Source organism: Helianthus annuus, chromosome 16 (genome assembly GCF_002127325.2).
Source record: "Helianthus annuus cultivar XRQ/B chromosome 16, HanXRQr2.0-SUNRISE, whole genome shotgun sequence".
Classification (NCBI taxonomy): Eukaryota; Viridiplantae; Streptophyta; class Magnoliopsida; order Asterales; family Asteraceae; genus Helianthus; species Helianthus annuus.
Window position 1 is genome coordinate 112,406,743 of NC_035448.2, and position 11,283 is coordinate 112,418,025.

The 11,283-nt window shown below is 34.3% G+C and overlaps 1 long non-coding RNA gene across 1 annotated transcript; it reads right to left on the reverse strand.

Annotated features, from left to right (window-relative positions):
* Positions 1-306: 306 nt before the first annotated feature.
* Positions 307-3,062, reverse strand: LOC118488277. Its single transcript, XR_004884090.1, has 2 exons — positions 1,822-3,062; positions 307-1,449 (listed from the first exon to the last, which is right to left on the reverse strand). It is a non-coding gene; the product is annotated as an uncharacterized LOC118488277 (long non-coding RNA).
* Positions 3,063-11,283: the final 8,221 nt, after the last annotated feature.

An 11,283-nucleotide genomic window follows, 5' to 3' on the forward strand; every position in this document is an offset into this window, starting at 1 on the left:
GGTTAACGTACAAATGCCCTTATCGTACAAGGTGTACGCGCTAATCTCAGTCGTCAGATCTTCGTCCCATGTTAAAATCGCATGTTTTTTTAACAATTTCGCATGTTGTTTTTTTAACATGTGATTTCATCAAAATTATCACATGTGATTTCATCAATGCTATTTTATAACATGCGATTTCCCTATATCGTATGTAATGTACGTTAACGGATATTGTATTTTACAATTTCCCTATATATATATAGGAGAAGGTTCCGTTAGGAACCACCCTTTATTGCGAGAGCCGCGAGAACCAATGTGAACACGTGGCATAATTGTAAATATATTGAATTCTAACAAAAAACACACGGTGTCATAATTTTAAATATATGGATCTGTAACATAAACACGCGTGTCCCCTGTTTTAGGGTTTCTTCATCACATTTGTTCCCAATCCACAATCTGCATCATCATCATCATCTACACTTTGATTAAGGTTCACAGCTGTTCACGGCGGCTTACCGGCAGCACACATGAGTTTACGGTGGTTCTCGCGACATTAGACAACAGTGTATCCCACAAATTTCATCCCACAAATTTCATTGCTGGGGCATTCGGGATTGTTGCTACATTTGGCGTCCACTGATTCATCCCGTGTTGAAATATCTCGTGTTGAACCTACCGCATCCGATGATACTAACCCACCAATCTCTGAATATCATCCTCATACATCTGATACTACCTATCTTGGTGGTCCATCTGCTGCCAAACCAGTATATGTTGTCAATCCAACTGAAAGTTGCAAAATTGTGTACACAACAGTTGATAGTCGACATTCCTTTCATGGATTTGAAATACCTACTCTTGATTCCATGTCAATACCAGCTAATGTTATGGTATCATCTGGGAATGCATCTGGGATTGTCAATATATCTGACCAATCGTTGTCGATTGACACTACTTCTACTGGTACAGCACCCACAAATACAAAATAACCTCAATTGCAGTTCATTCGGTTTGAGACTAAAGGTATCCCGTGTCCATTTTGTGTAATTTGTATATTATTCAATGTTATACATGTTTAAAATATGTTCACATTCATATTATGTTGTCACTAATTATTAATCAACAATATATGCACATGTCAGTATGTTAATGTCACGGCCCTCGACCCCATCCTGGACGGAATCGGGAGCCGCGAGCAGCCCAGTGGTACCGGTGATTACTTTTAAAAACATTGCGGCGGAAATTTCATCAGGACCGTGAGTTAGGAAAAATATCAGAGTTTAAAAACACCGGATTTTATTTATTAAATAGATGGGATAAAACCCATGTTTTACAATGATAGCTTTAATATAAATTTGATTATATAAAACAATATTTCTTGATTTGATTTAATTAATAAAATAAGCCACTTCTTGAAGTCCTTCAGTGCCAGATCCAATTCTTACTCCAATCTACTGTAATTACCTGAAACGCGTTTTAAAAAGGTTTTGTCAGCGGGAAATACTGAGTGAATCATTCATTTTACTGAAAACAACACATTTGTTATAATTCACAGTATTAAGAGCGATTACAATGTTTCTGATATCAACCAAATACCCACAGTATTTGTCACTCGACTACCCATTGGCTATCTCGTTGTCCAAATGGTGTCTGTGACTATGGTCAGATCACCCATTGGCTAACTCGTTGTCCAATGGTGACGGGAAATAAGTAATGTATACAAAACCCCACATACCGGCTGTAACTTGGTGATTACAAAGACTTAATCCCTGTAATTATAACTTTGAAAATAACTTGGAGTTTTGTAAAACAGTTGATAAAAAGAGAATGACTCACATTATAAGCATGCAGTATTGAATTAACAAGCTTCATGATTCAGATTCTTCTGAGAATTAGCATCTACTTTGATTGTAAGTGTATGGGGTAGAGTTTAGTCTATTGATAAGCCTGATAACCTAATTTAAATAATAATGCACACAAAACTAGGTAATTAACTAATACAACATTTACGATAACTCACGAGATTAATACCCTCACAACGAATGACAAAGTGCAATACTTAAACATCCATCGGATTCGCAACGAATGACAGAGTACACTCCGAGTTTGGGTGGTACTCAAACATTCAAGTCGAAATCACGACTAATGACAAAGTATAAACCCAATTTGAGTAGCACTTAAACATTCATCGGATAGTTTCAATCGATCGGACATTAAATCGTAGCAGCGATTGAGTTAATACCCTGTATCGTAGCAGCGTTTCAGGGTTGTGTGTGTTTGGTAGTAAAATTACGTATATCTCAGTGTATGAAAGGAAATTTTACGTCGAAACAAGCAAACTGTTCAAGCCCCGAGCCCCAACATTTATACCCCAATTTGGACCCGCCCGCGTGTCGCGACAGGATCCCCGGGACCGGTCGCGTGTCGCGGGGAATGCCAAAGTAGGGTAGGCATGCTTGGTCACCAGCTTAGGCTTGCTGAGTCGATGATTCGAAGAAATTCTCATTTGACAACGAATTGTGTAAATAATATCGAATGGGAAATGCCCCCTCTGAGTTTTAGGGGCCCTGATCCTGATTCTAATTGTTATGAAAATTTTAGGGTTTATGCAGGATAACTTGGGGTCTCAAATAGAGTTTATAAAATAAAATAATAAATAATAGTTTTGGGTGAATCACAAAAAGAGAATAAAATTGTGAGAAAAGAGAATGGACCCACTATGAATTTTTAGGGTTCAACTAGAAGATCTCCTGGTATAAATTTTGGGCATAACTTCTAAGCTATAAAAATATAATGCACTCGTGTTAAGTATAGTATCCCTAATTCAACCTTGTCTCGAAGTCCCGAGACCGAATCCCAACAACTTAGTCGGGCAGAGCCCTGACATATGTTATGAGGCTCACATCAATCGGAAAGGGTAGCGGTGATCGGGAGTTGCAATACTTAAAACGAGGCAGGGCTTTATTATTATTATGGTGTAAATAAATAAAAAAAATTAAGAATATATATAGAGAAAGTGAGATCGAGTGAAATTGTGTAAGATAATGGAATGTGGCTCCTCTTATTTATACTGGTATGGTGGCTTGGAGTCCTCACCATTTCTTATATACGTGTACACTTTCTTCTCATGCCATATTTTTAGGATAAACACTACTCATAATTCATGATTCACAAGCATACACGTATCACATAAATTGCCATTTATTTTCATGTACCATTCGAATACATACACCTAGCATATATATGCATTTATTTTTAATATAGTTAAATTTTATTTTTCAAAGTGTACCGTACACTTTATTCATAAGTTATTTAATTATTATTTTTTTTCTTTATATATATATTATAATTAATTTAACTGCTTTACTTATTTGGCACTTATAACTTCTAAAATATGACGTTTTATCAAACAATGAATATGTCTTTAGAATGAGAATAATCTTATCTACATTTTGAACCAAGTTTCATTAATTAAAAACGGAGTAGGTTCAAATGTAATGTATTTTTATAATTTAATTATTATACGGTTTCTGGGTCCGACTAGGTACTTCATATTTCTAACGGTCAGCTTACCCGTAATCTACCTGTCTAATAATATAAGTTTTTATATACTTTTATTTTATTTAGAAAGGTCACCTATATACAGGTCAATTAATTAATATAATATTTCAACCAACTATATAAAATAGTGTTTAAAACTATTTAGGTTGAATATTTAGATTAAAAATAAACTAGTTACTAGTTACTAGTGGTTAATAAATTTAACCAAACCTATAATTCTTATATAAAAATAGGAATGTTACAGTTAACTAGTATGTTAACTGAATCATATTATATGCCATTCCAGCTATAGCTGGGTGGTAGAGGCTTTTGCCTTTTGGAGAAAAGACCAGGGTTCAAATCCTGGCATGGGTTGTAGTTTAGTATTTATTGGTGTAGTTTAGAAGTAGGAGTAATGTAACCTTTGCCATTAAAAAAAAAACTGAATCATATTATAAATTATGATACATTATAAATATATGCACATGTGCATGATGATGACAATTAATTTGTTATATTGTATATTAAATTACATTGCACATGTAATTTGTTAAATTTTCTTATTAAATTCACATGAACAATTACGGCTGCTATACATTCTACGCCCAATGGCACCCCATATTTGATACCTGAAGTTGATGTTGAATACATTCTTGTTATAACCAGTGTGAACACATATCATTTGTGTAATTATATTATGTTTATAAAAAAAACACATGCATTCTATTTTTTTCCTTATGTCATTGTTATCTCCACTTTAGGGTTTCAGTAGTTCACCAGCACCAGTTCATGGTCTTCACACTAGGCTGAGAGGCATTCACGGCGGTTCACGGCGGTGGAGAGCCGTGCACGGTGGTTTTCACGACATATAAATAGTCGTGTTCATGTATTTCATGGCGGTTGCAGTCGGCACGATGTTTACAGCGGTATATGGTGTCTTCTGATTCATCACTTGTCGATCCTCGTATATCCGATGAACCTCCTCATATATTGTCTGAATATCATTCTCATACAACATCTGACGCCGACTTTGGAGGTCCATCTGCTGTCAATCCCGTTGATAGTCACAGAATTATGTCTAAAACTGTTGAAAGTCGATATACCCTTCATGGGTTTGAAATTCAGACTCTTGACTCTATGTCTACATCACTTTGACTGGTACAGCACCTACAAATAAAGAACATCAAGAGTTGCAATTCATTCGATTTGTGACTAAAGGTATTATGTTGACTGTAAATGGTGTTTATACTTTGTAAATGATATTGTATTAAATGATATGCACATGTGCATTATATTGACTGTAAATGATGTTGTATTAAATTATATGCACATGTTGTATTAAATTATATGCACATGTGCATCATGTTGATTGTAAATGATATTGTATTAACTTATATGCACATGTGCATTATGTTGAAAATTAGACTATCTCGTTGATGTATGGATTCTGTTTATGTATGGATTCTGAACAGGTGCCTTATGGATGATTATCCAATTATGTACAGAATGGCATTAAACAAAGGGTCTTGGGTGGCGGACAACTACAAAAAAATGGAAGAACAAGCCGACAACCGGGGAGGCATGGATGGAGTTTATGCATCTTTTGGCACTGCTGAGAAACACCAGAATGAAGACGGGTCAAGATGGGTGGGGTTGGCACTCGGAAAATAAGTCGACTTTTAATGTTAAACCATTAGAGAGGATTTGTGTGCCACAAGCGGACCCGTCGAGTGGCTTTGTAATGACCTGGAACGGTTGGGCTACACCTAAAGCCAATATGTTAGAATGGAAAAGCGTCGAAGGCATGTTACGGACAAAGACATACCTGGAAAAAAAGGGGAATTCAGATCAGCAACACATTGTGCCCGGGTTACGGATACAAGCAAGAAACTACGATACCTAATCTGGCTCGTATGTATATGATTACTCAGTCGAATACATCATTTATTCAGTGATTAAAACAAACTAATCCAGCTCGTCTGTATACGATTACTCATCACCGATAAACTGTTGACCATGTATACATCGTTGACCGTATAAACATTGTGCGTACACATGCCATATATTTTATTAATTATGATATTTATATCCTCTTTTTATTCATTTTAGTTTTTTGTTTATATACAGTAACAATTAAGATTGTCGTGCATTCTTCACCTAAAGGCACACCATATTGGATACCTGATGTTGATGCTGAATTCCCTACTCTAAATAGAACGTTTAATCACTAGGAGGACATTCTGATGAAGTACAACACTTATGCTACAACAACTGGATTTTCCACACGCAACTACTTATATATTGATTATCACTTGATTTTGTTTACATTCAATGTTTATACTTACTGTTTATCTACTTAACGGTGTAATATTCACTGTTTTATTCATGTCCAATTAACATAAGTTACCAATATGTCCACTGTTTCAACACGTGCACATGTGCATTATCCAACGCGTGCATTTTCAACATTGAAACTGTAGCATCTAAACTTGTCGATGCACTGTTTCTAATGCCATTATGTTTTAAGTGCGTGTACTCCATTTTCAATCCACCTATTATACATTGCAACGTATACATTATGCACATGTGCATTGCCACTATATACTATGTCAAACAACATTAAACATTACTACCTTTACGTTATGCACATGTGCATTGCCAACATAATTTATGCCACACATTATATCACATCAATAGGTGCCTAGGCATTTCCAACATATATTATACCAGACACCATACAACATTGTAAACTACATATCCTATACCAAACACTATCATACATTACCACTATGCATCATAATATATAAATATGCACATGTGCATAGGCAACATAATCATTTACGTCATAATATTAGACATTTGTGTATTTCTAACATATACTATACCAACCACCATATAACATTTGAAAACGTTGTAAATTGAATATAATCATCCATGAACACATCATATATCACCACTATGCATACTAATTCAACTTATGCACATGTGCATTTCCAACAATGCTATACCATATTACATCAAATTATGGAATTAACGATCATATAGTTGTCATCGTCCAATAAACAAATATAAATTATCATTAAAAAAATAACTAACATATAAACCACCATACAAAAACAACCATAATTTTCAATATAACACCGTTCTATCCAACTTTCTTTCATTAATGTTTTCCACTGTCTCGTCACCCTTATCATCCATCACATCGTGCATTCGTTTACTTGTCATATTCCTTGTATTTCTTTCTCCTGCCGTAACAGCACATGACATCAAAGAACATCGTTCAACATGAAAGTAACAATTGGATGCACATGTGCATATATTACCAACCGCATCATCGACTAATAACCAACCTTTTTTGGCTTTTCACTTAACACTTTTGTATTCACCTTCCTTATCATCTGGCAGTTTTGTTGCCCCTTCGTCATTTGATCTCAACAAAAGTGTTATTTTCTTCGCTTTTTTCCATTTTTTTGCCTACAATAATAATTGAAACATAATATAATCAAACATGCAATTTCAATTACTATGTGCATTAAACAACTTTTTTCAACACTGTAAATGATATGCATTTGTGCATCTATATGCACATGTGCATCACATATCATTGTCATTATGCACTTGTGAATCAATATACACATGTGCATCACATATTCTTATAATGATGCTTAAAATCAATCCATATGTAAAGTTCAATGTTATGTGCTCAAATTCAATATGCACATATGCATCAATTTAAACAACAACATCAACAAAATCTAATTACACAAAATCATATACACCTATATTAAACAAAGCTGCTCATGTTTGCTATGTACATGTGAATCACATGAAACAATAACACTAGCATATCCTAATTTCACAAAATCACAATGACACCATCATATCCTAATTACACAAAACCACGTATCTTACACAAAACTGCTCAAGTTCACTATGCACATGTGCATTACCTAAAACAACAACACCAGCATATTCCAATTACACAAAATCATATACACGTATCCTAAACAAATCTGCTCAAATTCACTATGCACATGAATGATATTATTAACTTTATTTGGTTCACATATACATACTAGGTCGGCTATGGCACTGTATAAGATCCGTGCAATAACATAACAAGCACAGTTAACAGATCAACAACTTGAATCGCATTCATATAAATCATTGATAGAAATCAAAATTACTGATAAAAAACAGATACCTAAGAAATAATATATATCTACTAGTAATAATCAGAGCCTTACCGAGTGTTAGATGGCGTGATTGGCGACTAGTTGAGATTTGGCAGAGATAGACGATCAACGATTAATAAATGGAAACGATTTCTGATTTCTAGGTCACGTCGATAAATGGTAATCTATGATTTTGTAATCGATGATTATTGAATGTAATAACAATCAGTAACTGATGATGAATGATTTTGTTCAATTTGTGCCATGAATTGTGCCCTAATTTGTATGATGATATGTTGATGTTGATAATGAAAATCGAAATGCAGAGACTGTAGACACCGTGTTATTAACATTCAGTACTTAATTACAATAATACCCCCTGTTCACACTGGTTCTCATGGTTCTCGCAATAAGAGTGGTTCTCGCATGAACCCTACCCTATATATATAGGGGCCAATTAACGTACAAAATGGCTTATCGTACATTGCGTATGCGATAACCCCAACCGTTAGATCTTCATCCTCCATGCGATTTCATCCCCCATGCGAATTCCCAGATTCATGAACGCGCTTTTTTATAACATGCGATTTATATACGCGTACGTAATGTTAAGGCCAATTGTCATGTGCGCGGTGTTGTGGGTCAGTGACTCTGCAGAAAAAAAAACAATAATTAGACGTTAGTAAACAAAACCTTCAATGATAAAAGAACCATAAAAAGAATGCTTCGACTTGACTATGGAGTTGAACACGAACATGTCTACTTCATGTCTCATACGTGTGTTTTCACTCTGCACACAGACTCTTCACTGCGGCTTTTTAACAAGAGGGGTGCCACCTGAACCAAGTTTTTAACATCAATACTTTGCCCTTAGCACAACCTTCAAACCGACCAGAAATTAACAAATTAAAACATATAATTTCGTATTTTGTGTATCTTGAATCAGAAATTAACAAATAAATGTACCAAAGATCCTTACAAATGGATGATAATTTCATCAAAGTTGCAAACGGACACCCTAGAATCCTCCTCAACATTTTCGTGATCATCTGTTGTTGACTGAAGGGAGATGAGGATGTGAGATTAGGGTTATCGATAAAAAAATCTAAATCGGACTTCCTTCAAGCCTTCATTTTGATCTTCTCACTAATCGACAATGGAATCAAAAGGAATGGGAAGAAGAGAGATCGAGAAAATGAGTTGGGATGCATCAATCAACACCCGATTTATTGATTTGGGTTCCTAGAGGTAGAGAGAGAATTCGAGACGATATGGAGAGGATGTTGTTGAAGCAGATGGTAATAGGTTTATCAGAGGACAAAAAAACAGTCAAACTTTTCAACAATTTATTAATAATAATTATATTTCATTTATAATTATAATAATCCTTTAGAAACAAAAATATAGCTTTATAGCCTTACAAGCATCACGGAAATAAATTACCCTAAGAATTTGGAAAACATGGAAACTTGGAGAAGTGGTCATCCCACCAACTCCTTTATTCTAGCAAACAAACACATATAGAAACTTAAATAAAATGATGGAACTAGTCCATGCATAGGTTGCGGGTACATATCATTTGGCATGGGCTCGGTGGACACGTTATCTCACTTTAGGTCACTATACATCTTTTATAGTACAGTTTGTCAAGTTGGCCATCATTAAATTCCCCCTCACAAAAAAAAAATCTACATGTGGATCGGTTTTTGGAACTAACGGAAAATGAGACAACTTGACGAGCATCTCAAAGTCCCCGGTCAAACTTACCCATATGGTTTCATTGTCTTCGAACTTCTTCTCGAACGCCAGCAGTGGGAAGTTCAGCAACATGTGTTGATCAGAGTTTGAGATTACATAGTGGCTAGTTGATGAGGCACTAAGGGTGTTGTTTCTTACCATTGCACTAAGGACGAAAGTCCCTAGTTTTGGATACAACTTTAGGTTACTATGCACAACGAAGCCTATTTGAAGCCTTACTCTCGCATCAAGCGACAAGGGATCCTTTTGATAAATACGCAACGAGACATTTTGCATGTGAGCGGTTTTAAGAGCAGGATGTGCATTTTCCAAGGCATACGTAGCTAAATATATGTAGGTAATTAAACTAATCCTAAACAAAAAGAGAATAGTCAATGCAGCTACTACTGCTATTTTGAACATCTTTGTTGCACGCATTCAACCAATTCTCCTGGCTAATGTGAATGATTTCTATTACTTACAACAAGGACATATATAGGGATACAATCTTACACCTAGACACCTTACACACTAGATATTTACTCCTTTTGGTAGTTCATTAACCCACCCACCTTAAGTTCAAAAAAGGAGACAAATACATAATGGTAGCAATCTAAATAAGTTGAAGAGCCAAGCAATGTAAAAGCATTTTCATGCAATTACACACGTAATGAAATGGTATGATCCAAGCATTGGAATTTCCAGTCCAGATTTAGACGAAGAGTAGGCTTTGTTTATTTATCTTTTTAATTTTATATGTTTATTTTTAAGTTGTATTTTTAGAAATAGTGTTTTTTATTTAAATAAAATTTATAATTTATAATTTTATTGTGTTTGTTAAATAAATGATAATTTATTTATCATTCCATTTGATTTTTTTTTAATAATTTATGTTTGTTAAATAAAAAAATCTAAGTATGTTTTTATGTTTATTCTTTTATCAAAATTCATATATAAATTTTATTGGAAACGGAGTTGTATTCAAAATAATTTTTTTTACATAACTAATTAGAAAACGTCCGAACAACGTTGGTACAAGTTAGAGGTGTTAAAAAAAACCTGGATAAAAAACCGAATCCGGAAATCCAAAAACCGGATAATCCAATCTTGAAAACCCTTAGTACAAGTATTTACTTTTATGGTTTTTCAATTTCGATACATGTGTTACATAAATAGGAAATATAAAAACTTATTTAATCGTGATAAAAGTAATATATACATGGAAATTCAAGGATTGTTGGCTAAAAAGGGTGTAAACTCAATAACATTTTGCTGCATGAGATGGACCAATATTATAGAAAAAGAGGCTGATTTCAGACTTTGTGCTTCCACACGGCGACAAAAAAACTACTTCGAAAAACAAAAATAAAAAAAATCATACGAAAGTCGAAATAGCCAGTGAAGATGCTTCAAAAGAAGAAAGAGACTGGTGACAGTGAAGATTTGGAAGATCAATATATATTTTTTTTAATTTTCTTTTTCAGTTGATTGTTATATAATAACAACACCATATGTAATAAAAACGCCACAAGGCCAAATGCTTCTCAAAACGCCAACATGCCATAAAACGCTCCAAAAACTACCAAACAATAATAAAATTACTTTAGACAAGTAAAAAATAAAAATAAAAAACAAACTTGAAAATGTAACTAGAAACAGTAACTACAAATCAGTAATACTGAAGAGAGGGAAAATTTATTATATAGAATCTAAAACGCCAAACTTGAAAGATAGGACGTGTTACAGACTTCAGAGATAAAGTTTATCAAAAACAATAATTACAAACAGTAACTGAAACGACGAATACTTTATTATAATAAGGCACCGCCTAACTTACGCGCCA